At 45.0% G+C, this 25,964-nt stretch overlaps 1 protein-coding gene across 6 annotated transcripts in view; it reads right to left on the reverse strand.

Annotated features, from left to right (window-relative positions):
* PRRT3 (proline rich transmembrane protein 3) overlaps window positions 1-25,964 on the reverse strand; it is a 155,570-nt gene that overhangs the window by 63,380 nt on the left and 66,226 nt on the right. Inside the window, exons 1-3 of one of the 6 annotated variants that reach the window (XM_029601185.1) lie at window positions 21,730-21,785; window positions 16,012-16,050; window positions 5,736-6,112 (exon numbers count right to left, since the gene is read on the reverse strand). The exons of 1 other annotated variant lie outside the window; for it this stretch is intronic. The gene's annotated coding sequence lies outside the window, so the exon portion shown is untranslated. Of the gene's footprint in view, window positions 1-4,589; window positions 4,704-5,735; window positions 6,113-16,011; window positions 16,051-21,729; window positions 21,814-25,964 lie in introns of those variants that run through there. 4 more of the 6 variants (XM_029601187.1, XM_029601186.1, XM_029601191.1 and 1 more) reach the window with 4 other exon arrangements.

Here is a 25,964-nt window from a genome sequence, read left to right on the forward strand (position 1 = left end):
CCCACTAGGCAGATCAGAACTCACCCCCCATGCCAAGCACCCACAAGGCAGATTGACACACATCCCCCCCCCCCAAATGCTATTTTACCAATCTGCTTTGGAGATGTCAGGGTGGGGTTTGATCTGCTTTTGGGATGTTGAGGGGTAGAGACCCATCTTGATGGGGGGGGGGGGGTAGTGAAAGGAGACTAAGACACGGCTTCCCCCTCCCCTGATTTTAAATGTTAGTGTGCCTGTAGGGCTGGCATGCTAGCATTTAACATCCAGTCTGGAACCAGAGCTAAGGTACAGCATGCTGGAGGGTCTTGCACTAGTTTGCAAGAAGGTCTAGTGCATAGCATGATAATGGATATTTGCTGATAGTGACCCCAATTTGCGTGCCATTTTGGTTATTTGCTTGTGTGTGCTATTTTTAATGCGCATACACTAACTAGTTGCAGCTGACCTTCAATGCATAGGCCACAGTGCGTGTGTGTTTTTGCATGAAATGTTCATAAGCAGCAGGCAGGGAAGGGGCTGATTTGGGGAGACAGAATTTGAGATGCCCTGCACAGCAGGAATAGCCCTGCTCCGATGTCTGTCTGGCACTTCTTTCGTAGCTGGTGAGGCAGACACTGATTTGAGCCAGGAGGAAGAAAGTATACCACTCACTGATCTTTGAGGGGTGGTTCTCCCTGAACCCCCACTTAAGGCCAGCCCTGTCCACAAGTATACAGCCTGGATGGCGCAAAATGGTACATTCAGTCAGAAGACAGAATGCAACATACTGTATCAACAGCTCAATTTGGTATACTAGTGAGTAATATCAACATTGGTATACTAGTGAGTAATATCAACATTTCTTTCATGGTCATTCACATGACGTATGGCTATGATAGAATAGGGTGCAGGACAGAATAGGGTGCAGTAAAACAAGTAATGTGTGTCTATGCCCGTGAAGTATTCAGGATTTACATGGATGAAGAACACAGGTGGGCCGCCACTCCCGTTTCTCTGGTTGCTCACACAAATTTCTCATTAATACTACAGTAAACGACTTTTGTGTAACATACATGCTCCCTCCAGCAGCTGCTGCAGCCAGGGACCTGAGGCATAGGTTTAAACACACCGAAGTTTGCAGGAAGAGAGGAGGAGGGGACGTGAGCTTGGCTGCAAGCCAGTACCCGGTATTTCCTGACTGTGTCAGACACAGGCAAAGTTCACACTGGGCTGTTATTAATTAAGCACCAGCAGGGTGTGTGGAGTTTTGTGCAGCTAGAGCGGGGAGCACGCCTACAATAAGGAGTGCTATCTGCTCCCGCCCTCGCTGTAGAGGGATTACTCAGCACTTGACACCCTCCAGTGTCCAAGGAGAATCAGAACACGATTTTTCTAATTTGTTTCTTCCTATTAAATTGGCAACGGTCACGTGACCCTCACAAGCAGTTCATAATCGTTACAAAAACGGGAGAACTGTAGCCTATTCTCCTGTCTAAAACCTGCTTTACCCAATACATATAGGAAACCATTTTGTTAAGGAAGAAAGGAAAATTTCTCCTACAGCATCTCTGCCTCCTTCCATGCCACAGTCTTTCCTTTTGTGGAGAATTACAAACAGGCCGATGCAATACTGTATGCTCAGGCTGGCAAACAGGTTAACTCGCGGTTGGATGCGCCTCCATAACCCTTATGTAATAAGGGGATTAGCGCGTCCAAAACACGCGTAGCTCATAGCGCTCATCACATGCAAATGCCATGTTGATGAGGCTATTAGCTATTACCCACTTATGTGAAAAATAGATGTGCACCCAGTGCGCACATTTTTTTACCCTAAAAAATTAATGCCACCCCCAGAGCTGGCGTTGACATGAGGAGTCCCAAAACTCAACAGTAAAGCAGAAAATACTGCTTTTTTTTTTTTTTTTTTAGTTCTTCCGACTTAATAGCTTGGCAATATTAAGTCGGAGTAACTAAAAATAAATAAATAAAAAATGTTTACCTGCTGCCAGGTTAGGAAAATAGATGCTCAATTAATGAGCATCTGTTTTCCTAACCGGTGGCTGTATACACAGAATTGAGCGTCTGTTTTGCTAAGCCACACACAGCCACTGCTCCTGGGCACCCTATGCCATGGACGTGATAGGAATGCACAGTTTATCCCTAGTGCGTCCTTTTTGAGGGCGGCAGCTCATTTGCCTATTGCTCAAGCGCCCAGGAGAGGTGATTGTGTGTGTTTAAAAAAAAAAGTGCGTCCAGTCTGGACACACATTTTTAGCGTGTCTGTATCCATCAGCCTGAAAATGTTTCCAACCAAAATGAGACTTTCAGCCACAGTCAAGTGTTTGTGATGGTAGGCCCCTGACGGGACTACTACAGAGAGGGATCATCTTCTCTCTTTTTTTTTTCCCCTAAAGTCCTGTACAAATATTTAATCGGTGATCTATTAACCTGAACAAATCTCTCAGCCTGAGTCACTAACTAGGGTGGTTTTTGTGACTTTTTGATATTTAAGGAAGGAGAAGCCATTGCGGTCTATGGGTGTGAGTGATTCTGGGATGAGACAATTAAGATGGAAATGCCAGGATTTGAAGGGAGATCTTAATACAATAAGGGTGTTAACCCTGCAGGGAGAGTGAGTTGTCAGGTATGGCAGAATAAGAGAGGGTTTTTTTTCCCCCCACCAACTACAGTGCTTGCTTGGATCATTTTGTTTCTTTTTTTACCAGCAGAATTTTGACAAGGCAGATTTTATAGCAGGAGGTGGAATTCAGCCAGCACACTGGGATCCAATCAAATGGCCTAACTCATCTCAGTTTTGCATCATCCTCAGCTAATCATTCTGCAGTGTGCTCACAAACCTTTAAATTCAGTGAGTAAAAGCCCCCCCTGGAGGGAGTACTAAATAATGCATTTTTCATACACTAACGTGATATATTTGAAGAGACATAGGGCTTGATTTACTCAGACCTTTTTCCATGTATGTGCTGAATATTCGCTTAGTAAATCAAACCCTAATGTCTGTGTATATTCCCCAAAAAAAACCTGGCTTCAAAGAGTTTGTTATCTCAGTCAGATGCTGAAAGAGCAATTAATGAGCTCATTCAAACAGAAGTTTACATAGAAACAAACAAAATATCAGAGTATTTATGGGGTCCTCAACCATAAAGGAATCAGGTATGCACTTGTATCATTGTAAAATCATTGACCTACTAAGGAGGAGCCATACAAATACTAATGCACACATGTATGTAAGTACAAACAGCCCCATGACCAAAATAAAGAGAAAACTAAATGTCCATTGTATTTAAAGGTAAAACAAAAGGAAAACTGAATGGTTATAAAACTGAAGTTAAACAAACTTCAGTCTAAATTGAAGCAAGGGTTGGATCTTTTACCCTGCCACATTAGCGAAACTGAGGCAAATACCAGCAGAGAGCACAGACACAGGACAAAATGAAACAATTATTTTGCCATTTGTCAGTGTTGGTGACCCAGATTGACTCGTTCAGGTGTGTCTCATTGTGGAATCAACCCTTACATAGGAATAAATTAGTGAAAAGGTAGCCAAGTGTCGCTTTGATTCTTGCCTGTAAACACAATTTCTCATTTCTTGGCAATCCCTCACCCCAGAACGACGTACCGCTTCGGTGTTAAGCAGCAGTTGCTTCCCACACAGTTATAGCACATAGGAACACGGAGTCCAGCACCTACTGTCCATCTCCCAAGTGGAGCATATTGACTTGCACAAATCACGCATTTAAGGTTATTCAAGGAGCCTAATCCACAATCAAGTAGACAAGGCTTCAGAAAGTAATGAAGGCATGAATATAAGAACATAGGAGAGGATGGCAGGCTCACAAGGCTATTTCAAACTGCCCAGAAGGATTCATACACACGTAAATGCGTACCTCGCCACTGCCACCAGTACGTTGGGAACTAGAAAGCTCAGGTCACACTCCAAAGTTTAAATGGGTCACAATACTGGAAAAAAAAGTTATCTGTCCCTATATAAATGTGAACTGGGATGCACAGAGCCCAGAAAAAAATGACAGGGAGAATGGGAAAATTATTTTGGATCTCAAGTGGGAGAGAGAGGAAGATCTGGGATCTGGAAGATAAGCCATTTTCACAGATAAAGGATCCTGTCTGCTGAGGTCTACATGGCTAGACAGACCAAATGATACAAGAAAAGGACTGATACAAGGACATTGCTTTAAAGGGCTGGTAAACACACATGTGGAGAGGTAATACCAATTAGTACTAAAATTAAACCATCACCACAAGTTCCTGATCAGATTCAAGCCAGACTATTTTTTTTCTTTTTTACACCTATTAGCCTGCCAGCATTTTTTTTTTTACAGCTTTTAACTATACCATTTACCATTACTTTTGCAATCTAAAAATGCAGTTTGCCCTCTTCATAGTCTAAAATAACAAAGGCCACAGGTACCCGAAGAGTCGATCAAGGTGGCAAGCAGTAAAATTCCACAACTTTTGTAATTTTTAGTTTCTAAATCTGATTTTCTACCCCCCCCCCCGCCCCCAAAACAAAAGCCCCGAAAATGCTGGGGAAGGTAGGATGGGGTTTTCTGCCTAGCAGACCCACTCACACTCATACTCAGCTTCTGGTGGTCCCTGGTCACGCCATCGCCTGCTGGAGAAGAAACGCGCTCTCTCTCTCTGGCCTCTTTCCTTCGCTTGCACATACAGACAGACTATGAACACAAGCCTGGTTTCACGTTACCCAAACATCCATCACGGAGAGGAGATTTTGTTGCCAGAAGAAAACCTAACCCACTCCTCTGGCTGGCCCCACCCCCCCTTCTCCGCTGCTTTCCACCCACTCTTTACAGAAGCTGTTACACTGTTCGAGGTCCCGGAGACAGGGAGGGTCGCTCTCTGGATATGCTGGGGGTTATTTCCCCCCCCCCCCCCTGGCTTTTAACAGCGCTGGGAAGAGAGATCACTCTTGCTAGGGACCGGTAGCACAAAAAGTTTTTCAATTCGTCTGGACCTTGCACGACATTACAGGAGTTTCAAGACTTGCCTCGTTGCGCAATCGCATGGTACCTGCCGCGTAAATCCTCTGCCCAGACAGCAGCCCCCCCTCCCGCCTCTTCCCGTCTGGTAGCGATTTAGTTCTTCTTAGGGGCTGTTCGACAGTTAAGAGCTACGGCTTATCTGACAGCTAAATTACGGAAACGGCAAAACTCTCATCTTAAAAAGTACCGCAGGCCAGCTGCTTACATCTGGACCCTGGGAAGTGCCTGACCGTCCTGGCGTGGGCCATTTTAGCAGGGGAGGCAAGGAGTGGAGTACCTGGGACCTCATTTCGGCATTAGCGGGCAAAGGAAATCACAGGCTGGGTATCTTTTTTTTTTTGGCGGGGGGGGACGACCCTTATCACTATGATCCGCTTGTTAGCTGGCAGAAGGACGCATTAGCCCTGGTCTAGGTGGCTGGCAGGAAGTGCTCTCCTGGGATGGGTTCCTGAAGAGCGGGAAATTTTAGCTGCAAGATCGCAACTCGGAAACTTTGCCAGGAGGGCGACTTAAATTGACACCAAGCTTGTGCGGTTTGCGAAGGAGGTCATTTTGTGGGAGGGAGGGGGGGAACAATAAAATAGTCGCGCCTGGCAGAAAATCGTTTTCTTCTCACACTGAAAAACCGCACTTTAAAGCTGTACAGGAGAGACAGAGATCCAGATAAGACAACCCCCCCCCCCCCAGCAAAAAAAATAAATAAATCGGTCTTACCTTTTGCAGATTTCTCACTCTCTTGCCTGCTTGGAATATTCCTGGGAGGAAATGTCCTAGGGAGTCCCAGGGAGCCTGCTGTGACAGCCTGGTGGAACGGGGGATGCAGGACGCTTCCCTTCCAGGCTCCTGCCCTCGCGCGCTCTCTCTCTCTCTCGCTGTCTGTCTGTCTGTCTGTGCTTTCAATAATCTCCGCGCAGCCTATTACAGCCTTAGGGTTACACCTCCAAGTCAGGCTCCGAAGCCAGCAGAAGGGATCAGCTCTCAGAATAGGCTGTCTGGCTTGCCTTTAACCACTTTTTCACCACTTCTCTTTCCTGGCCAGGAAGCAACACATCTCACTCGCTATGCAGTTTCTAGACAGAGGAGGCATCCTGCTGGAAATAACAAAAATGTAAAACCAATTAAAACATATAAAGGCTATTTTACTTCCTGTTGAACATCTGCTGGTAATTGTATCTGTATTAATATCCAATCTTGTCCACTCTTTGGCATTTATTTTGTTTACATTGGGGAACCTACATGCATGCTTTTTAAGCTATGCTCGCTCACACAGCCATCTCCTTTATCCCTAGGAATGAAACACTACGGAGACACGAAGACTCAGAAACCGAAGTATCTGTTAATTTCCAAGATGGAAAACATCTCAGCTGTATTTGAGGCTGTCTGCGGCATATCCCTATAAATACCCTCCAGCCCTTTTGTGGCTCATCTGTGCACTGGGACACTAGGGAACTGTAAAATAGAAGGAAAAAGTAGTTCTAGGGTCCTGTGTACAGTGGGACCCACTCACTGGAGTGCTTGTACCAATATCCAAATTCCTAACACCGGGTCCTAATGGGACCCACACTAAACGCAGTGACACCAAATGTCATCCTCTCTTAGTGCAATAGAAAGAAACTGCTTGTGGTTGAAGTCGTGGTATTAAGACTCAGATTCGCCGTGCATCAGGATTCCGTTCTGAGAGTGGCCAGTGGAATTCAGACCTGAGTAAGGCAGGATCCTGTGCTTCCCAGTATGATCCAGACACAAGTAAAGTGCATGGGGATCCTATTCCCGCAGTGAGATTCAGACTGGAGTGAACCAGGATCCTGTTCCTCCCAGTGAGAATCACACGGTGCCATATTAATTGCGACTCTCCGATTCCAACCCTCCAGAAGCACCAGGATGCACGCTTGCATGCCTGCTAGCCGGAAGTCTCCTTTCCCAATTGCAGCCAGATCCACGTGCTGATGTTTTCAGTGCCAAGACTCTGCCTCCCAAGCGCAGTCGGCTGAAACGTATTAAAAGTGCCGTCGGCCTTTCACCTTTGCCCTTGCCTGCTCCTTTGTTTACTGTCGTTGTCCTCAGCATAATATTTTGAGCGTGTGTCTGAAGCTGGAGGAGTTCACCGAGAGATGAGATTTGCCTGTCAATCAGATAATGAGAGGACGGATAACGAGGAGCTAATTGAATATGTCAGACTGTGAGCGCTGTGATTAAACTCACAGCCCCATAGGATTCAAGCTGATGGGCACTAGGGGCCTCCTGCTTTTTGGTTTAGCCCTGGCTCCCCTGCAAGCTATACTAATACTGCCAGCAGGCCAAAAGGAGCGAAGGAGTGCACTTAAGACGTATATAATAGAAGTAAGGAGGGTGTAGCAAAAGAGTTAAGGGTTCACTTTCCAAAGTAAAGTTGTTTATTGGAAGTGACAGTAGTTGTCACTGCAGAAGGGTCCATCAAATGTTCTACTTCCAATAAACAACTTTAATTTGGAAAGCTGGCCCTTGAAGGTTTGCTACACCTTCCTTACTTCTACTACTAATACTGCCAGGCCAGGCCATTCTTTGCAGCGGACTTCTGCACAATTCTGTTTATCTGTTGGAGGAGAGGGTATGGAGACAGTCCTTGTGTTTGGAAGAGAGGGAGTGGAGCGTGTGTGTCTGTGTGGAGGAGAAGGAGTGGAGCCAGTGTATCAGTGTGTGGAAGAGAGTGATTGAGCCAGCATGTGTGTGCCTAAGAGAGAGTGAACGCGTGTGTGTGTGAGCCTGAAAGAGAGGGAGCCAGCCAGTTGTTGTGTGTCTGTGAGCATGTGTGAATTTTGAAAGAGTGTTTGTGTATGTCTGTGTAAGCATGAGGATGATTGTGTGTGTATATGAGGTAGGAGAAAAATTGTGCATCTCCCTTTCCCTCCCATTACTCTGACAAACTCAGGTTGACAGGAAGTCAAAACTTCCCAGGTATGGAGAGTTAGTGATCTTTTTTTTTTTTAAAATCCTTATTGATTTTAATTAATCGGGTGTTATTTGATGTATGTGTGGTTTTGAAATATTGTATTGGTGTTTGGGAAATGTAAAAAAAATATGAGTTAAATTATTGGATGTTATTCTGTTCATCTGCTGTTTTGAAATATTCTTTTTATTAGTTTGGTTTCACTATTATGATTGATGCTTTATATTTCTTGATTTAATGTTTTCCGAGGAAGGATGATGCTTTAATTTTTATATACGGAGTCTGACTTGTTGCGGTTTCCAGTTCAGTTTATGACTGCATTTTCCCAGCAACCTTACAGGCCGATACAGTAAGGAGCGGTAGGAAGAGCTGCGTTAGTGCCGGGCGCACCCGCGGTTGCCGCATGCACAGTCCAGCTCACCTACCGCTTGATACTGTATGTAAATAGCTTGCAAATGCAAGCTGCGTCTAAGAAGCGTCCGTGAAGCGTTAGGCCCGCGCAACCCATTTTACTGTATAGAGCGCTATACAGTATCCTGGGTGCACTGGCCTAACGCTTCATGGACACGCTGGTATCTGTCATTTCAAATGACATTTGAAATGACAGGTACCAGGAAGTGGACGGTTCTCCGATGCTCGGGATTGCCAGTCCTTTCTCCCCTCCTCCCGAAGCAAGCAACGAAAGCGGAAAAAAGCGAAAAAGCGAAAAAAAAAAATCGAAAAAGCAAAAAAAAAAAAGTAGCGAGAGGGGAGAGAGGACGGGCAATCCTACGCTCGGGATTGCCAGTCCTCTCTCCCCTCCTCCCGAAGCAAGGCGCGAAAAGCAGCCTTGCTTCGGTCGTTCAGCGAGGCGCCGGAACCCTCGCTGAACGACCTCCTGCAGTCGATCTCCTGCCGGCGCCATTTTCCGTACGAAAACGATTCGCGGCGGGAAATCGCTCCCTGACCCCCGCTGGACCTCCAGGAACTTTTGGCCAGCTTGGGGGGGGCCTCCTGACCCCCACAAGACTTGCCAAAAGTCCAGCGGGGGTCCGGAAGGACCTCCTGCCGTCCAATCGTGTTCGTCTATGGCCGCCGCCATTTTTCGGCGCCATTTTGGAAAATGGCGCCGGCCGAAGACAACAAGATTCAGTAGCAGGAGCCCGTTCCGGACCGCTGCCGTTCCGGACCGCCGCTGGACCCGCAGGTTATTTAAGTCATTTGGGGGGGGGGTTCGGGCGGGTGGGGGATTTAATTTAAAGGGTCGGGGGTGGGTTTTAGGGGGTTTTAGTGTGCCGGCTCACGATTCTAACGATTTATAACGATAAATCGTTAGAATCTCTATTGTATTGTGTTCCATAACGGTTTAAGACGATATTAAAATTATCGGACGATAATTTTAATCGTCCTAAAACGATTCACATCCCTAACACTGGGTTGATCCGCCCTAGCAGGGCTCGACCCTGGTTAGAGCCAAGGGCTCTCCCACATGGGGACTCTCCGAGGTGGTCACCATATTGCCCGCGTGATCGCCATCGCGGCCCTGTTCGCTGCCCTGCCTGCCATCTCAATCCATACGCATAGGGCGAGTCGTGCGCACATTACTTGTGCGCACGTTACACGCTCAAGTGCAGTATGCACAAATTACACGCGCAACTCGCGCTTACTGGACCAGGCGCATAACTGCGACTTGTGCGCACACCAGCGCGCACATCCGTCCATGCACACACATTCGACGCACAAGAGATTTTACGCGTTTATATCCATGGCACCACCAGAAAAGGAGCTCAAGGTTCAGGGCCTCTGCCCAGCATGCCACATCAGAGCCGCCCAACACGATGAGGCCGACGCCCTGTGTACCCAGTGCGAGGAGGTCCTGGGGGGATCAAGCCCAGGGCCAGCCCCATCCGGGCCTGAGTGCTAGTTCCTCAATAAGTACTCCGGATCTAGCAAGTCTCAGCGGGACCCCCCCCCTCAAACGGGGCCCCCCAGGGACACAGCGCCTCTTAGCTTGGACCCAGCGTCTATCTCCTGGGTGGAATTTTTCAAAGGCCTGCACACCTTCGTTCACATGCAGACGGAGCCTCCGGTACCACGGCCTCAGCCTTCACCAGAAGACCGCTACGCTCCGGGCCCCGCTAGGCCCAGGGAAGTGAATACACCACCCAGAAGCCCCACTTACAGGGACACGGACATCTTAGAGGAGGAATCAGAGCCCCTGGAGGAAACTCACTCCAAGATGAGATTTGGGCAAGGTTCTCTCAACCTAGCTTGATGGACTCTCTACCTGGGTAACATCAAGCTAGGTTGAGAGAACCTTGCCCAAATCTCATCTTGGAGTGAGTTTCCTCACTCCAAAGGCCAGCAAATCTTCACAAGAGACCACTGTTCTGTTCGTAGGTGTCACGTAGAATGTCAAAGTGGCCCCTAACCCCCTACACTCTTACCTAAACCCTACCTCGAGTTACTAGGTGGGCCTACCATAGGGATACAAATACCTACCTATGGGCCATGATATTATGGCCAGTCTCTCTCTCTCTCACTCTCTCTCTCCTCTGGACCCATCAATTCACCTGAAATAGGACTTACGGGAGACATCACAAATGGCGATGAAACTTTACCGCATGGTCACGGCAGCTATCACACAGCCTAACGCAATCCAAAGAGGTGTAGTTAAAATTGGTGTTATGGCTGTGCGATAGCTCTTCGCAGACTGGCTAACCCAGCCCACTCTCCACTCCTAACTCCTCCTATTTTCTGAATTTGCATCGCACCATATGATATGGTGCGATCGCATGTGTTAAAGGCCTATGGCATGTGATAAGCCCTTAATGCATGCGAAAACGCCTTATCGCATTTTGATAAATGACCCCCTTAGATTGTTACTCCTTAATTGATTTTCCAAATTCTCCATTTTTCTCGTCAAAAATTGATTTTCCTTCATTATTAAACCATTTTGGTTATTTAATTTTTTTATTTCTTGAGAATTCCTTCCAATTACCAAGTCTCCCTTTTTATCATCACTGATTATTTTATTCACTTTAATTTCTATCTTTTCCATATTAACTATTGGTTTTAATTGAAGAGAAACATTTTTATCTAAAACAAGCGTTTCCCATATAACCTCTAATGAAAAAGTTTGTGGTCTCACAATAGGTATCATTTCAAATTTCTCACTTTCAAAAACAGATTCTTGAGATAACTCCCCACTCATAACTGCCCCTTCTAACCCACTAGAATTCCTAGTTTCTTCTGCTACAGGAACCTCAGGTGTTTCCAGAGGATCCTTTATGTCATAACATTTTCTCGTGGATAACATAGTGTTCTCTGTAGATTCAGATCTTGAAGTAGCAGGGTTTTCGGGGGGTACTCTACAATCTGGGGATAAAGAGATTTCAAGGTCACGAAGGTTTGCATTGGATTCTTGCATTCCCTCAAGCGACAATCCACCCGGAATCATGGGAATCCTGATATGGGCATCCATAGGGCCCAATATCGGACTAGCTACTAGTTCCCCTTCAGTAACAACTCTCTCTCTCGCCCTTCGTTTCTGGGCAGAGTGAGGCATAATAATTAAAGAAACAATCCAAGGAAAAAGAAGGGGACTTAGCTGAGTTGATCGTCTCTCCTGTTTCCTCACGTGGGGTCTTTAAGGGTGGAGAGCCTTTAATCAAATCGAAAGAAAAGTTCCTTGCATTCCTTGTGATTCTCGGCAAAGCCTAATAACTGTGCACCCCTTAAGCACGTGCGGCTTTGGTGGCGCGCCAGCGTTGGCTGCACGCCGCAAACAGCCCAATGATATAGGGCTGTTTCTGGGTCCGCCCTCAGTGTCAGGAAGGTCATGTGACTCAAGAAAAGCTTCGGGGCACTGAGGCTCCTCTTACCCCGGCAAGTATGATAGGCAGTCCTCCCCTCTCGACCCACAGGGAGAGTATAACAGCCCGATGATATAGGGCTGTTTCCGGGTCTGCCCTCAGCATCAGGAAGGTCATGTGACTCAAGAAAAGCTTCGGGGCACTGAGGCTCCTCTTACCCCGGCAAGTATGATAGGCAGTCCTCCCCTCTCGACCCACAGGGAGAGTATAACAGCCCGATGATATAGGGCTGTTTCTGGGTCCGCCCTCAGCGTCAGGAAGGTCACGTGATTCAAGAAAAGCTTTGGGGCACTGAGGCTCCTCTTACCCCAGCAAGTATGATAGGCAGTCCTCCCCTCTTGACCCCGAGCTGCTTTTTTATTTGGCTTGCCTTGGTCAAAGTTGGTGGGGTCATGGTCCCTGTGGCCCACTCCATTCTGATGCCTATGTCAAAATCACCAAAATGGCCAGATTTCCAGGGGACCCCTGCACTTCACCCTTTCAGTCATTTGAAGTGTTGTATATGCCTCTTCACTTGAAAAGTCTGGGGACTCCTGCTGTAACTAATATTCAGGGGCATAAGGAGAATTGAACCAGTAGGAAAAAGTAGGAAATATTGTCCTTGTATAGGCCATTTCTGAAGGCTGCTAAGAAGAAAGGTTATCTACATGGCACAATGTAATGTTGGGCCAACTGCGGTCACCACAGTATGGCCTGCCCACACTCATCCTGGGATGCCTTCAGACCAGGATGCCACCATGCTGCCCAGAAGCTGCCATCACTCCTTTCTCTAGGCATGTGCATGTACGCATGTCACTGTCTTACATGCCCCGCAGTGGGAACTTCACTGCAGTGTCCTCCAATGACATCACCTCCCAGGCTCTTTAAAATGCCAGCTTTGCAGCAAGATGCTGCCTTAGCAACAGGTCCTCCTGCCTAGCAGTGCTCTTTGCTTATGATTATATTCTTTGCCTCACTTTGCCCCTTGTCTTGTCTTGCTTCTTGCCATATCCTGTTCCCTTCTGGGCTTAGCTCCTTTTCTTGTGTCTGTCCTAGCCCTGCCTTGTCTCCTCCTAGCCTCACTCCTGTCTCTCCTGCATCAGTCCCTGACGTTCTCCCTCTGGTCCTCATTCCATCTTTCAGTGTCTTCTTGAACTGATTCCTAGTGCCTTGACCTCTTCCTGTACCCCAACTCTGCCTGACTGCTACCTGCCTTGACCCCTGCTTGAACTATGTCACCATCTGCCTGCTGCCTGTCCCAACTTGCAGATCATTCTTCCTGCTGTTGACCTTTGTCTAAGTCCTGCTGGCCTCAAAACCCAAGGGCTCAACCTGTGGAGGAGGAGGCTGGTATAAGTGAAGTTCCTCCTATCCAAGCCAGTAGCGGGCCTGCCTGCTGTCAGCATGGATCCAACCCATAGTCCCACGTGTTGGGTGGCATCAATCACGCCACAGCCCAAGAACTCACATGACCTGCAGCACAAACCCTACACAGAAAGATTTAAGTAATGCAAAACCTATTCTCTAAAAGAAAGAAAAGATGGCATAGGATTCAAATAGTTGACAAGCCTTCTCTTTTATTTAGCTTTCTATTTATTGAAAAGTATTCACATAAATCCAAAATGAATGAAAATAAAAGGGAACGTTTGTCTCATCATGATTAATAAACTATCAAAAGAGGAAAATAAAAAACACACAGGGAATAAATTACAAAAGAACATGGCATGAAATTCAAGTCCTAAGAAAAATGGGAAACCAACCAGGAAAAATAAAATCATAGGGAAAAAAAATGTTTTCCTTAATCATATTAATCGTTAGAACTCCAAAAATCTCAGCGACAACCTAATAACCCAATAAGACTATACAGACTCCATCCTCGGAGTTTTGGAAAGGCCAGAAAGAGGTTTATCCTTAAGGAAATCTTTGAATTTATTCACCTAAAAAAGATAAGGTTATTATTTGAAAACACATTTACAGGGAAATGTAAAAAACATAACCAGCCTACAGAAACCACCTGTTGGTGCATGCCACGAAATCTTCTCCTTTTAAACTGGGTAACTTTAGAAATATCCGCAACTATGTGTCTTTTCGCCCAAAAAAAAAGGAACATTTCTATTTTTAATGAGCAAGAAAAAAAAAATCAAGTCTCTGTCCAGTTCTGGTTAAATATGAACAATATCAAACCAGAGGGCTGTTCAATACATGTCCATAGCTTTATGCCAACAGGTTTATTTTTTGAAGAGCAGCAGGGAAAAACGCTTGAAACACAATATGCATGTATTATGTACAAGCCCGCATCAACTACAAAGTCCTAACATTAATACACTCTAACAACTCTGCTTTGGTTGATGTAGCTCTATAATCCTACAGGCCACACAGAGATCCTAAAATAAGAGACCGCATGTTCTCAATAGCTGACCCAATGCTATGGAACTTTCTACCTGAGTAACTAAGACTGACCCCAAAAACAAAGAAATTCAAACGTGACCTTAAAACATGGTTATTTCAGAATGCCTATAACCTAACTTAAAATCACCTGCACACAGAGGGGTAGATTTTATAAAAGTACGCCCACGAGTACTTTTGTTCGCGCACCAGGTGCAAACAAAAGTACGCCGGATTTTAATAGATACGCGCATAGCCACGCATATCCTTTAAAATCCGGGGTCAGCGTGCGCAAGGCTGCCCAAAATCGGCAGCATGCGCGCGCCGAGCCGCGCAGCCTGCCTCCATTCCCTCCGGGGCCGCTTCGAAATCAGAGCGGCCTCGGAGAGAACTTTCCTTCCACCCCCTCGCACCTTCCCCTCCCTAACCCACCCCACCAGCCCTATCTAACCCCCCCTACCTTTGTTAGAAAAGTTACACCTGCCTGAGGCAGGCATAACTCGCGCGCGCCAGCTGGCGCATGATTCCCCAGCCCAGGAGCATTGTCGAAGGCCTCGGCCACGCCCCGAAACGCCCCAGGCCGTAACCACGCCCTCAGCCCCGCCCCCGAATAACACACCACCACGACACGCCCCCCCTGCATGCCCCCTAGCAAAGCCCCTGGGCTTACGTGCGTCCCGGGGCTTGCGCGTGCCGCCGAGCCTATTCAACATAGACTCGGCGCGCGCAGGGGGAGGTTGGGGCAGGTTTTCAGGGGGTACGCACGTACCCCTTTGAAAATCTGCCCCAGAGCTTGCACCCTCCAGGACCATGTCATCAAGAACCTATCCTCTGATCTAAATACCTTATCCCAAGCACATGTCAATCTTTAATGTGTGTGTTGTTTGACCTTATTAAGTCACCTTAATTGCCGATGTATATTTGTACGTCATGTTGTAAACCATTGTGATCTTTATTTGGAACGACAGTATATAAAATGGCCAAATAAATAAATAAATGTTGAACCACCAGAGCAGTCACAAACATGTCCAGTAGACCAGAAATGAGAATCAGAGGCTCAGATGGATAACCCTTTTGTTTCACCATTTCTAGGGGAAAAGTTAAACAATGAAAAAGAAAGAAAGACGTGAGGGCTTTGAGAGCTCTCCCACTGGGTGGATGCCATCTTGGTTCCCCATAGCAGACTTTCTATAGAAGAAGAAACACAAGTGATATGCAGTTGGAAGAAAGGAGTATGTGAAGGAGATCTGTACATACCTGCAGTCATTTATTAAGTACCAGTAGATGTGGTAGCAACCAAAACAATGACAGGAAGGGTCATTTTCACAGGGATTTCAATTGGTAATATAGGGCTTTATCCATAGAAATGGCCCTTCAGAACATTGTGTAACTGATACGCGTGTAACCTTATACACATACACACCATATACAGTTACTTTTACATGCATAGGGGAGAAGCAATTACAGAGGGTGGAAACTAGGCAGGACTGGGCCGTGCTCTTTTTATATTTTAAAAATTATGCATGTTAATTCTCTTGGCAAAAATATATGCACCAAATGGCCGATAGAATTGTATGCAGGTAGTTCTGCCAGGATAATTTTTAAAGTGAACTTCTGTGATCAAGTCCACTTTGAAAATTGATGTAACTTATTTGCCGGCTAGGTTATGTACAGTGTTACAAAATTACCCCCAAAGAGGGCAAATGAAGAAGACTAGTGTGAGTAGATTCTATGGGGTCATAGTCGGTAAGGACAACCAGGCCTACTTGGTGGGCAAAGAGTTCTTATCTGCCAACAGCTGCTATATAATTATGTAAAATATTTGAAAAGTTAAAAGTATGTTTACCTGAATTCTTACAGAGAACAGAGCAAAAAGCTGATGTTACTGAAAGAAAAGAGATGTTGAGCATCAGAGTCAATCTCGAGTGGATAAAATCAAACCCAGAATGACAATGGCACCTTTTGATAAAGGAAATCAATTGCTTCCCTTCATTTCTGTAAGGTACATAAGAACATAAGATTTGCCATACTGGGTCAGACCAAAGGTCCATCAAGCCCAGCATCCTGTTTCCAACAGTGGCCAGTCCAGATCACAAGTACCTGGCAGGATCCCAAAAGATTGATAGATTCCATGCTGCTTATGACATGGATAAGCAGTGGATTTCCCCAAATCCACCTTAATAGTTGCTTATGGACTTTTCTTCCAGGAACTTGTCTAAACCTTTTTTAAAGCCAGCTACACTAAAAACTTTCACCACATCCTCTGGCAACGAATTCCAGATTAATTATGCATTGAGTAAAAACATATTTTCTCCTATTTGTCTTAAATGTATCACCTAGTAATTCACTGAACGTCCCGTTCCCATTGCTTCTTCTGAAATATGGAAGAATCAATAGCTGAGTTCTGTTGACTAAACTATCGGTTAGCAAAAAAAAAAAATACACATAGTATGTGTTGAGAGCCAGCATCTGATCCTCCATTCAACAAAGAACGGCCTCTCTACTTTATTGTATGGCAGAATCCTCACATTCACTGCCAAATACAAACTCACATTTTCCAAAGTCAGAACTGTGTATGGATAGAGAAAACAGGAGTAACATAACCCCCAAAATCTCCCCCATCATGTCCCTCCTTCACTCCAGGCACACGCACACACATACATACAAGCAGCCTTCTGAGCTTCCCACGCACTGTCACAGACAGGAAGAGGGGGCTGCACTGGAATGGAAAAGATGCACTATTGTATTGGAACACAGGCCACTTCCCTCCTCCTCTTTCCCCAAGATCTCGAAACTGCATGTAATAAATGCAAGCTAAAGACAAGAGAAACCTCTAATCAGCGCCATGTATGTCACACAGCAGATGTGGAATGCCTAATCTAGGGGTAATGACTGCTTCCCTCAGTCACAAGTAGAAAAAAAAATGTAGGGGGGTGCAACAAATCAGTCTCTTGAGGAGTCTATGCAAACCCACACAACATTTCAGCATGTAATTAAACAAAGAAAACCTCCCTCTAATGTTCTTTGTACAAAGGGTTTGAATGTCTCAGTGACCAAACTGTTTTCGCTCCCTGTGTTCTCTCCAAGGTCCTTCTGTGCCACTGCTAGTGACTTTCCCCAGATTTGCTGCATTGCACTCACGCATTAGAACTTATTCTGTTGGTGTAATGATGAGTGATAGGCGAGGAAGAAGGCATTTCTTGGCAGTTAATGCCAAGATGGGAGAAGCCGAATACCCAAGGGAACGTCTTTGACCCTTGAACCAGCAAAGCATTAACAGTTGGACATTTCCTGTTATAATGTTCATTATTACAAATATAAGGCTCCCATTTGAAAGTTTAACATAAAGACTGCACTTGGAGGATTCAGGGCCAGAGACTCATTGGTGTTGGTTTAATTTCTAAACCATTTAATTTTCCTTGGATACACTGAAGTCAAACACCTTAATCTTTCCTCTTTCCCTCTGTTTTAGAAAAAAGCCATTTGAATACGGGTCAGAGATAATCAGCGCAGAGGATATTATTATGGTTTTATTGTCACTCTCCTAGATGTTTTTTGAATGATTGGTATGTAAAGTTTGAATAAATGAAATGAAAGTAGCATTACTAGTTGACTGTGTTATTTCACTGACTTTATCAGTCTTGGTTTCTGTACTCTGAAGTATTTACTAGGCTGAAAACAAACACGTCCAACACTCCCATGCCCAATAATGCCCTGAAAAATAAATTTGGCACTCAACTGATAGAGAACCACAACAAATGCTCCTGAAAGGAAATATTCACTCTGCACAGTGAGAGCTGTCCTCACTGGAGGGGAAGAATCAATGGTGGATGGGGCTAGAGCTCACTCAGTCAGTACCACTGTGTCAGTGGGAATTTGATTTCTAATCTGAGAAATACTTTGTACCCATGTATCCAGTCTATGGATACTCAGACTTCTTACATGGGTTTTCTTCCCTCCTTACCACTCACATTAGTTACCTCTATTTCTTCCCCATAAAGAAAGGGACTGATTTTCAGAGCTGTAAGAGCTCTTATAAAATAGACCTGGGCTCTCTGTAAGCAAGAAAATGTATGCATGCACTTTCACATGAATTGCAGAGAGGCGGAGTTGGAACACGTGGGTATCTTTTGATTTTTAAAAGTATGGGCATAAAATGAACTCATGAAAGTTACTCCCTCCGAAAAGGCGGTTAATCTGTCTGTGTACCTGGCCAGTGACCCATGCATTTATACACAGAAGTTTGCTTTGAAAATGCTGGCTAAAGTCCACCTGTGCAAGTTACAGTTTCAGACTACCATGGCCATGCTCAGCTTGCAATGGGGAAAACAAATCTTTTGTTTCATTCTGTATTTGTTTCATTTTTTTCCTTTCCTTTTTGGGGTTTTTTTTTCTGCTGTTTTAACAGGCACTAAATGGTTTCAGTGCATGTTAAGCTCATTTGGATAGAACAACAGAAACAAAATGGCAATTTGTTGGATTTCTTTTTGTGTTATTTCAGATTGGAAATGACACAAAATAAAAACAACAAATGTCTTTCATATTTCCCTGCTATCAAACACCAGCACATTCCTATGATCCATACCAGGGATGGCCGTGAATGGTCAGACTCATCGACAGCATCGTTTATTAACTTATTATAAAGCACTGATGATTTTTATATTTTCCAGCTCAGAAATAGTCTTTTTAAAAGTGATGCATTGAGACCATACCAGAAATACAGGCGAAGGGGAGGATTACAACACCCAGCGGAGCAATCTGATTGACTGAGTGCCCACCAGCGCTTTACAATACCACATGCTGGGTAGCACTGTGCGACTATATCCAGACTGCCACAGGAGTGAACAGGGTGAATTTGTGCTTGGTTCGCTTGAGTGGGAATCCTGCCAATTCATCTGGGGTCGTGGGAGAAATCTGCTCTCTCTTTTATTTTTTGCTTTGTTTTGTTTAAAATGCCACAATAGCATCAAAACCTGCTGTGACTGTCAGGTTTTGCCATGCACGAGGGCTTTGAAGAGACAGTTTTGCGAAAAAATTTGCAAACTGCAAAAGATCAAAATAGTTTGTGTGTGTTTATATGTATTAAATATACAGGAGCTAACCTATGTGCCATTGGGAACCTTGTCAGTGGTGTACCACACTGCAAATGTACTTTAAAGCATATACAGAACTAAAGTGACTTTCAAAAATCAAGGTACCACATAAACGGGGTTTGAATATCCAGTTGTTATGCATATAACTTAACCTGTTTGCAAAAGATGGCGTGTTACATGTGTAATTTTTGAAAATTAAATGTATACATGTAGATACATAATGATGCCCCTCAGGACCCTGCTTTTCTATTCAGCCAAATTTATGGGTGCTATGAACTTGCTCACATAGGGGAAGATTTTCAAAGGGGTACGTGCGTACGATACGCGCGTACCCCCCAAAAACCTACCCCAAACCCCCCCCCTGCGCGCGCAGAGCCTTTTTTGCATAGGCTCGGTGGCGCACGCAAGCCTCGGGATGCACGTAAGTCCCGGGGCTTGCATGGAGTGTCGGGGGGGCATGCCGTGAGTGACGTGGCATTTCGGGGGCGGGCCCGGGGGCATGGTCGAGGCCTCCGGACCAGCCCCTGGGTCGGGTGACGGCGCACCAGCAGCCCACTGGCGCGTGCAGATTTACGCCTGCTTCCCGCGGTGTAAATCTGCCAACAAAGGTGGGGGGGGGGTTTAGATAGGGCCGGGGTGGGTTAGGGAGGGGATGGTGAGGGGAGGTGGAAGGAAAGTTCCCTCCGAGGGCGCTCCGATTTTGGAGCGGCCTCAGAGGGAACAGGCAGCGCGCACTGGGCTTGGCGCACACAGGTTGCACAAATATGCACCCCCTTGCGCGCGCCGACCCCGGATTTTATAAGATACGCGCGTATCTTATAAAATCCAGCGTACTTTTTTTCGCGCCTGGTGCGCGAACAAAAGTATGCGCTCGCACAAAATTATAAAATCTACCCCATAGGGACCAATGTAACAATCTGTGCTGAGCCCACCATAGGTTTTTACTCATGTTTTTAGCACAGGTTTGTCAGTGCTACCCTTACTCAGGTATGTAATATGGGTTTTAGCACAGAAAATAACCTGCACTAAGAAACCTGCGGTATTCTTAGTGAGGGTGCATGCAAATCCCGTGTAAAAGAAGGCATTAGCTATTCCTCAGCAATTCAGGGAGCTGTGTTAAAGGGTAGACAACTTAAAGCACACTTTCTTAATACTAGAACTTTAACTCCTGGGTCAAAGCAGGAATAAACCTTAACTCACATTTCTGGTGGCCATGTTAATACTATTGCTGGGCCCATGGGGTAGAAACAGCTAGACACTACCACATGAGCACAGTAATAGAATAGCATGGCCACCAGAAATGTGAGTTAACTTTTACTGCACCCCAGGCCAAAGAGTTAATAAAACACAGGAGTAAGGAGGTAAGTGCTTGAAGTTTGTTTTGTTAAGTTGGAAGGGTTGTGACTAATATGGCCTTGCATGTAAGACTGGCACTGGGAATCCCAACTTGGGCACAATTTCGCATGCAAGGCCATTTGGGCAAGGCATGCCAAGTGAAATTAAAAGGTAAGCTCTCTGGAACGGGGAACTACAGCCATTAGGGATGCACAGAACCAAAGTGCGTACTCTTCTGCTGTAGGTGTCCTGTCCTGGAGAACTTACTCTTTGATTTCACTTGGCATGTCTTGCCAAATGGCCTTGCATGGGAGATTTTGCCCAAGTTGGGATGCCCAGTGCTAATCTTACCTGCATGGTCATTTTGGTCACACTCCTTCCACCTTCAAATACCTACCTCCTTAGTCCTATTTTAAAGCACTTTTTTGCATTAGCACAGATTTTTCAGGTTAACTCAGATTTTAGCATTTTTTTTTCATTTAGTGTGGTTTTTTTTTTTTTTTACACGTGTCCAATTTGCATTCCATGGAGACCCCTGTTTTTAACAAACACATTAGGTAAAACTAGTGCTGAGATTTAACTCAAGTTTTAGCGAGAGGTTTATTACTCGCCCCCATAATTATTATCTTCTGCACCTATATCCCGACTATTTTTGAAAATCCCCCCCCCCCTAATTACAGTCCTACCCAAGTATATGCTGTATGGTATTAGTAGATACTTAACCTTTCATATATGGTGTAAAATACTGTACGTAGAATTCAAACCTACTCTGAGATACTCAGACATACAAAATCTCTCTTCTATATAAAGCGCATCCCTCCATCAATTCTTGCAACATTCGATTTCTCACGTCTCCTGCACCCTCTCACCGATCCGGATTCCTGTCACGGCTGCTCCATGATTCAGGTTGTTGGCACAGTCCCAGCGGGGATCTGCCTGCAAGTCCCCCCCCCCCCGCCCCCCCCCCCCCCCCCCATATAACCATTCAAGCTCCATTTTCATCGCCCACCTGCGCTCGGATCTGGCTCTGCGAGTTCTGGAGAAACCGCTGGGCTAGACTACAGGACAAACCCTTTAAGGGGTGACACATGAAAACGCGGGAGGGCGGGCAGCCCATTAACATACCATCCACTCACCGTGGGGCAACGGGGCTGGAGAGACTTTTCTCGGCTGGTGCTCACTGTAAGGGCACGGATCGCAACATCAAAGGCGCATTGTTCCAGCGAAAGAAAGGCAGGCCCCGCCTCTCCTACAGTTGCCGTTCGGGCTGCCCTTTCATAGCCCTCGATTAAAGAAACATCCCCCCCCCCCCCCCCCCCCGATAGAGAGACCCGGAAAGGCAACGAGGCTCTATGAGGACTTACAGACCTAAGAATAATATAATATGCCCTCCTGTTCATTAATTCAAGCAATTCATGAGTTCTAGAGCAGCGCTCACTCCCTTCAACAGGCTGCTGCCAGCCGTAAGTGCCTTGCGAAACTAGAGCAAGTGAGGCATTAGATTCCTGAAGGAGTTAATTCTGTACGTTTGCAAATGCCAATCCAAATGATTTTAATCAGCATGAATTAGCCAGGGCGAGGCTGGACTGATGCGCAAGAATGTTCATTTGAGCGGTGACACAAGCCAGATCGGACATTGTATTCCCCCGCTGCTCGCCTGCCGACAATGCCTTGCAGATCTGCAGGGAAAACAGCTTCATGGGGAGAAGAAGAGGTCCTTCTTCCCAGCACGAGCCGCTTGCTGCTGAAACCTTACATGAGAGGGTCTATACTGCCTCCTGCTGGTCGGAAACCGATTTTGCTTTCAGATGGGTGAGGAAATGATGTCAACTTGTACGGCAGGGCTAAGACGACGATTACATTCATCTCAGAAAGCTTGGATGTCAAGGGGTTTGTCCCCTGACATTTCTGACTTTGCGAGTTTGCATAAGCTACTCCAGCCCTGGGGAAGCACATTAAAAGCGGAAATACAGGGGATTCTCTCACCAAAGTCTTCGTGCAGTTTAAAAACCTTTTAATAGATGCTTAGCAAGTTGCTTAAAGCTTCGGTTAAGAGGCACTGCTGTATCGAAGCCAGGTCCCAAATTCCAGCCTTCTTTTCTAAGGCTTGGCTTTGGATCAAGTCAAATTGCCAAATTGTGGTGATTAGAGTGCAATGTCTGAGCGGGGAGAGAGAGAGAAAGCACCTGGCAACAGAATTTCATTGTTTACAGGGAGCTGTAACAACTTGATCAACACTGAGACTCCAATATATTGAAGGGAAGGTTTGGATAAAAGCAAGTAGTGAAAGTGCCCCCCCCCCCCCCACGCTGATTGCACACTGGGGAAGGAGCAGAATTTTCAATCGTTTAGCTCATTTCAAGCCTGTAAATGGCAATTATAACATAGCCCCGAGCTCTGTGCATGTAAAAGTATGTACACAACCTCATTATGGGCCGACTTTTACGTGAACCACAGGGAGCAGGTCCTGTGGGCGGAGTTGGCACTTATGCACACATACCTTTTTTATTTAAAAAAAATATGCTCCTAAATTAACTCACATAAGCAACACCCTTCGAAGAGGTGGTGTAATTTCATGCAAGGTCCTAGGCCAATTACTTATATGCATATCTTTGCTATAAAAATGCTGACTAAAGTCTGCATGTACCACACACTAACTTTATCCTTCCCCTCCCTAGAATTGTATAGGTGGAAGGATGTGGAGCAGCAGTGGCATGGTGGTGAATGGGTTGTAAAGAAAAAAGAAAAATAAAACACTGCACCAAGATCAATGGAGATATCAAGATAAGTTTTGTGAATTATACATACTAATTTTAGAATACATGTTAATTCTTTGGAGATAAAATATCTATGACAATATTTTATTTTAATACACGGGTGTTAGAAGCACAAAAGAAATATATACAAAAAAAGGATCGTCAACATTTCATGGACTGACCTATGATTAAATATAAGGCAGAGTGACAATGGTATATATCACCACACAATGATGCCTATTATGATAGTCAATAATAAGAGCGTCTAATGATTTGAGAGAATAGGGAAGGGGGTCACTATTTACATTTATACAGTTGTATTTGTTACATGTTGGAAATGGGTTACCTTCGTAGTTTATATCTTGATGTTATCTGTTCCATCACATGTACAAGATTTTGATTGTATGCAAAAGCACAACAATGTATAACAATACTGTGCTCAATAAAAATTTTAAATTAAAAAAAAAGTTTTTATTTTGAGTTTTTGCCTCTATGGCTAACTTCATTTCAAATTCTTTCTTAGCCTGCCTTATCAATGTTTTATACTTAACTTGACAATTCTTAAACTTTTTCCTATTTTCTTCAGATGGATCCTTCTTCAAATTTTTGAAGGATTTTTTTTGGCTAAAATAGCCTCTTTCACCTCACCTTTTAACCATGCTGATTATAATTTTGCCTTCATTCCACCTTTCTTAATGCATGGAATACAGCTGGACTGCACTTCTAAAATTGTATTTTTAAACAATGTCCACACCTGTTGTACACTTTTAACCTTTGCAGCTGCATCTTTCAGTTTTGTCTATTTTCCTAATTTTATCAACGTTTTCCTTTTGAAAATTTAGTGTTAAATTTGCAGATTTACATATTGTCCCCCTTCCAGTTATTAGTTCAAATTTGATCATGTTATGATCACTGTTGCCAAGTAGTCCCATCACCGTTACTTACCTCTCTCACCAAATCCTGCGTTCCACTAAGAATTAAATCTAAAATAGCTCCCTCTCTCGTTGGTTCCTGAACCAATTGCTCCATGAAGCAGTCATTTATTCCATCCAGGAACTTTATGTCTCTAGCATGTCCTGATGTTACATTTACCCAGTCAATATTGGGGTAATTGAAATCTACAAAGTCAAAAGTGCAAGTAAATAGATCAAAGTCCCATTCACTTAATATAACATTTTATTGATCATGAATAAAGTTCATAGATTATTTAATACGGCGACTCCAAACAATAGTGATAAACATGAAGTTTTCTATGTCCCCCGACACGGTCCCGTGTTTCGCGGAAGCTGCATCGGGAGGGACCCAAAGGAATCATTCATATCTAAAAATGTAATATAGCATAGTATAAGAAACGGAACACACACTGCCAACCGAGTAATATCTTTAAAGTACACATACCCATTCCATTCTTCTCAGGAGCGCACTCCCCCTCTGATCTGACAGCCATTTAAAGAAAAGGCGCGAAGACTAAGTCTCGCGGGATTCAACAATCAGCCAGCACCTGTCAATAAAGACTGCCGAAAGCGATTAATAGAATAGGTGCCATTCAATATCTTTATTGAGGCCAGAAGGGGCTACTGTATTTAAAGTGTGGATCCATCGCTGCTCCTTCCGACCCAGCGCACCGGAGAAGTCTCCTCCCCGTGAGGGGGGCGAGACCACCTCTAATACGGAGTACGAGAGCGAGTCAATGGAGTGTTCAGCTTGGAGCCAGTGGGACACCAGGGGTTCATCGATTCTGGAGGATCTTATATTCGAACAATGTTCAATGACCCGTGTCTTTATCATTCGGGATGTTTTTCCAACGTATAGCAATGGACAGGGGCAACTACGTTGGAAAAACATCCCGAATGATAAAGACACGGGTCATTGAACATTGTTCGAATATAAGATCCTCCAGAATCGATGAACCCCTGGTGTCCCACTGGCTCCAAGCTGAACACTCCATTGACTCGCTCTCGTACTCCGTATTAGAGGTGGTCTCGCCCCCCTCACGGGGAGGAGACTTCTCCGGTGCGCTGGGTCGGAAGGAGCAGCGATGGATCCACACTTTAAATACAGTAGCCCCTTCTGGCCTCAATAAAGATATTGAATGGCACCTATTCTATTAATCGCTTTCGGCAGTCTTTATTGACAGGTGCTGGCTGATTGTTGAATCCCGCGAGACTTAGTCTTCGCGCCTTTTCTTTAAATGGCTGTCAGATCAGAGGGGGAGTGCGCTCCTGAGAAGAATGGAATGGGTATGTGTACTTTAAAGATATTACTCGGTTGGCAGTGTGTGTTCCGTTTCTTATACTATGCTATATTACATTTTTAGATATGAATGATTCCTTTGGGTCCCTCCCGATGCAGCTTCCGCGAAACACGGGACCGTGTCGGGGGACATAGAAAACTTCATGTTTATCACTATTGTTTGGAGTCGCCGTATTAAATAATCTATGAACTTTATTCATGATCAATAAAATGTTATATTAAGTGAATGGGACTTTGATCTATTTACTTGCACTTTTGACTTTGTGGATTACCTATGTGCAAGGTGCTTCTGTACTTTTGGTAATTGAAATCTCCCATTATTACTGCACTGCCAAATTGGTTTGCTTCCCTGATTTGTCTTA

The sequence above is a fragment of the Rhinatrema bivittatum genome, chromosome 4 (assembly GCF_901001135.1).
Source record: "Rhinatrema bivittatum chromosome 4, aRhiBiv1.1, whole genome shotgun sequence".
Lineage (NCBI taxonomy): Eukaryota > Metazoa > Chordata > Amphibia > Gymnophiona > Rhinatrematidae > Rhinatrema > Rhinatrema bivittatum.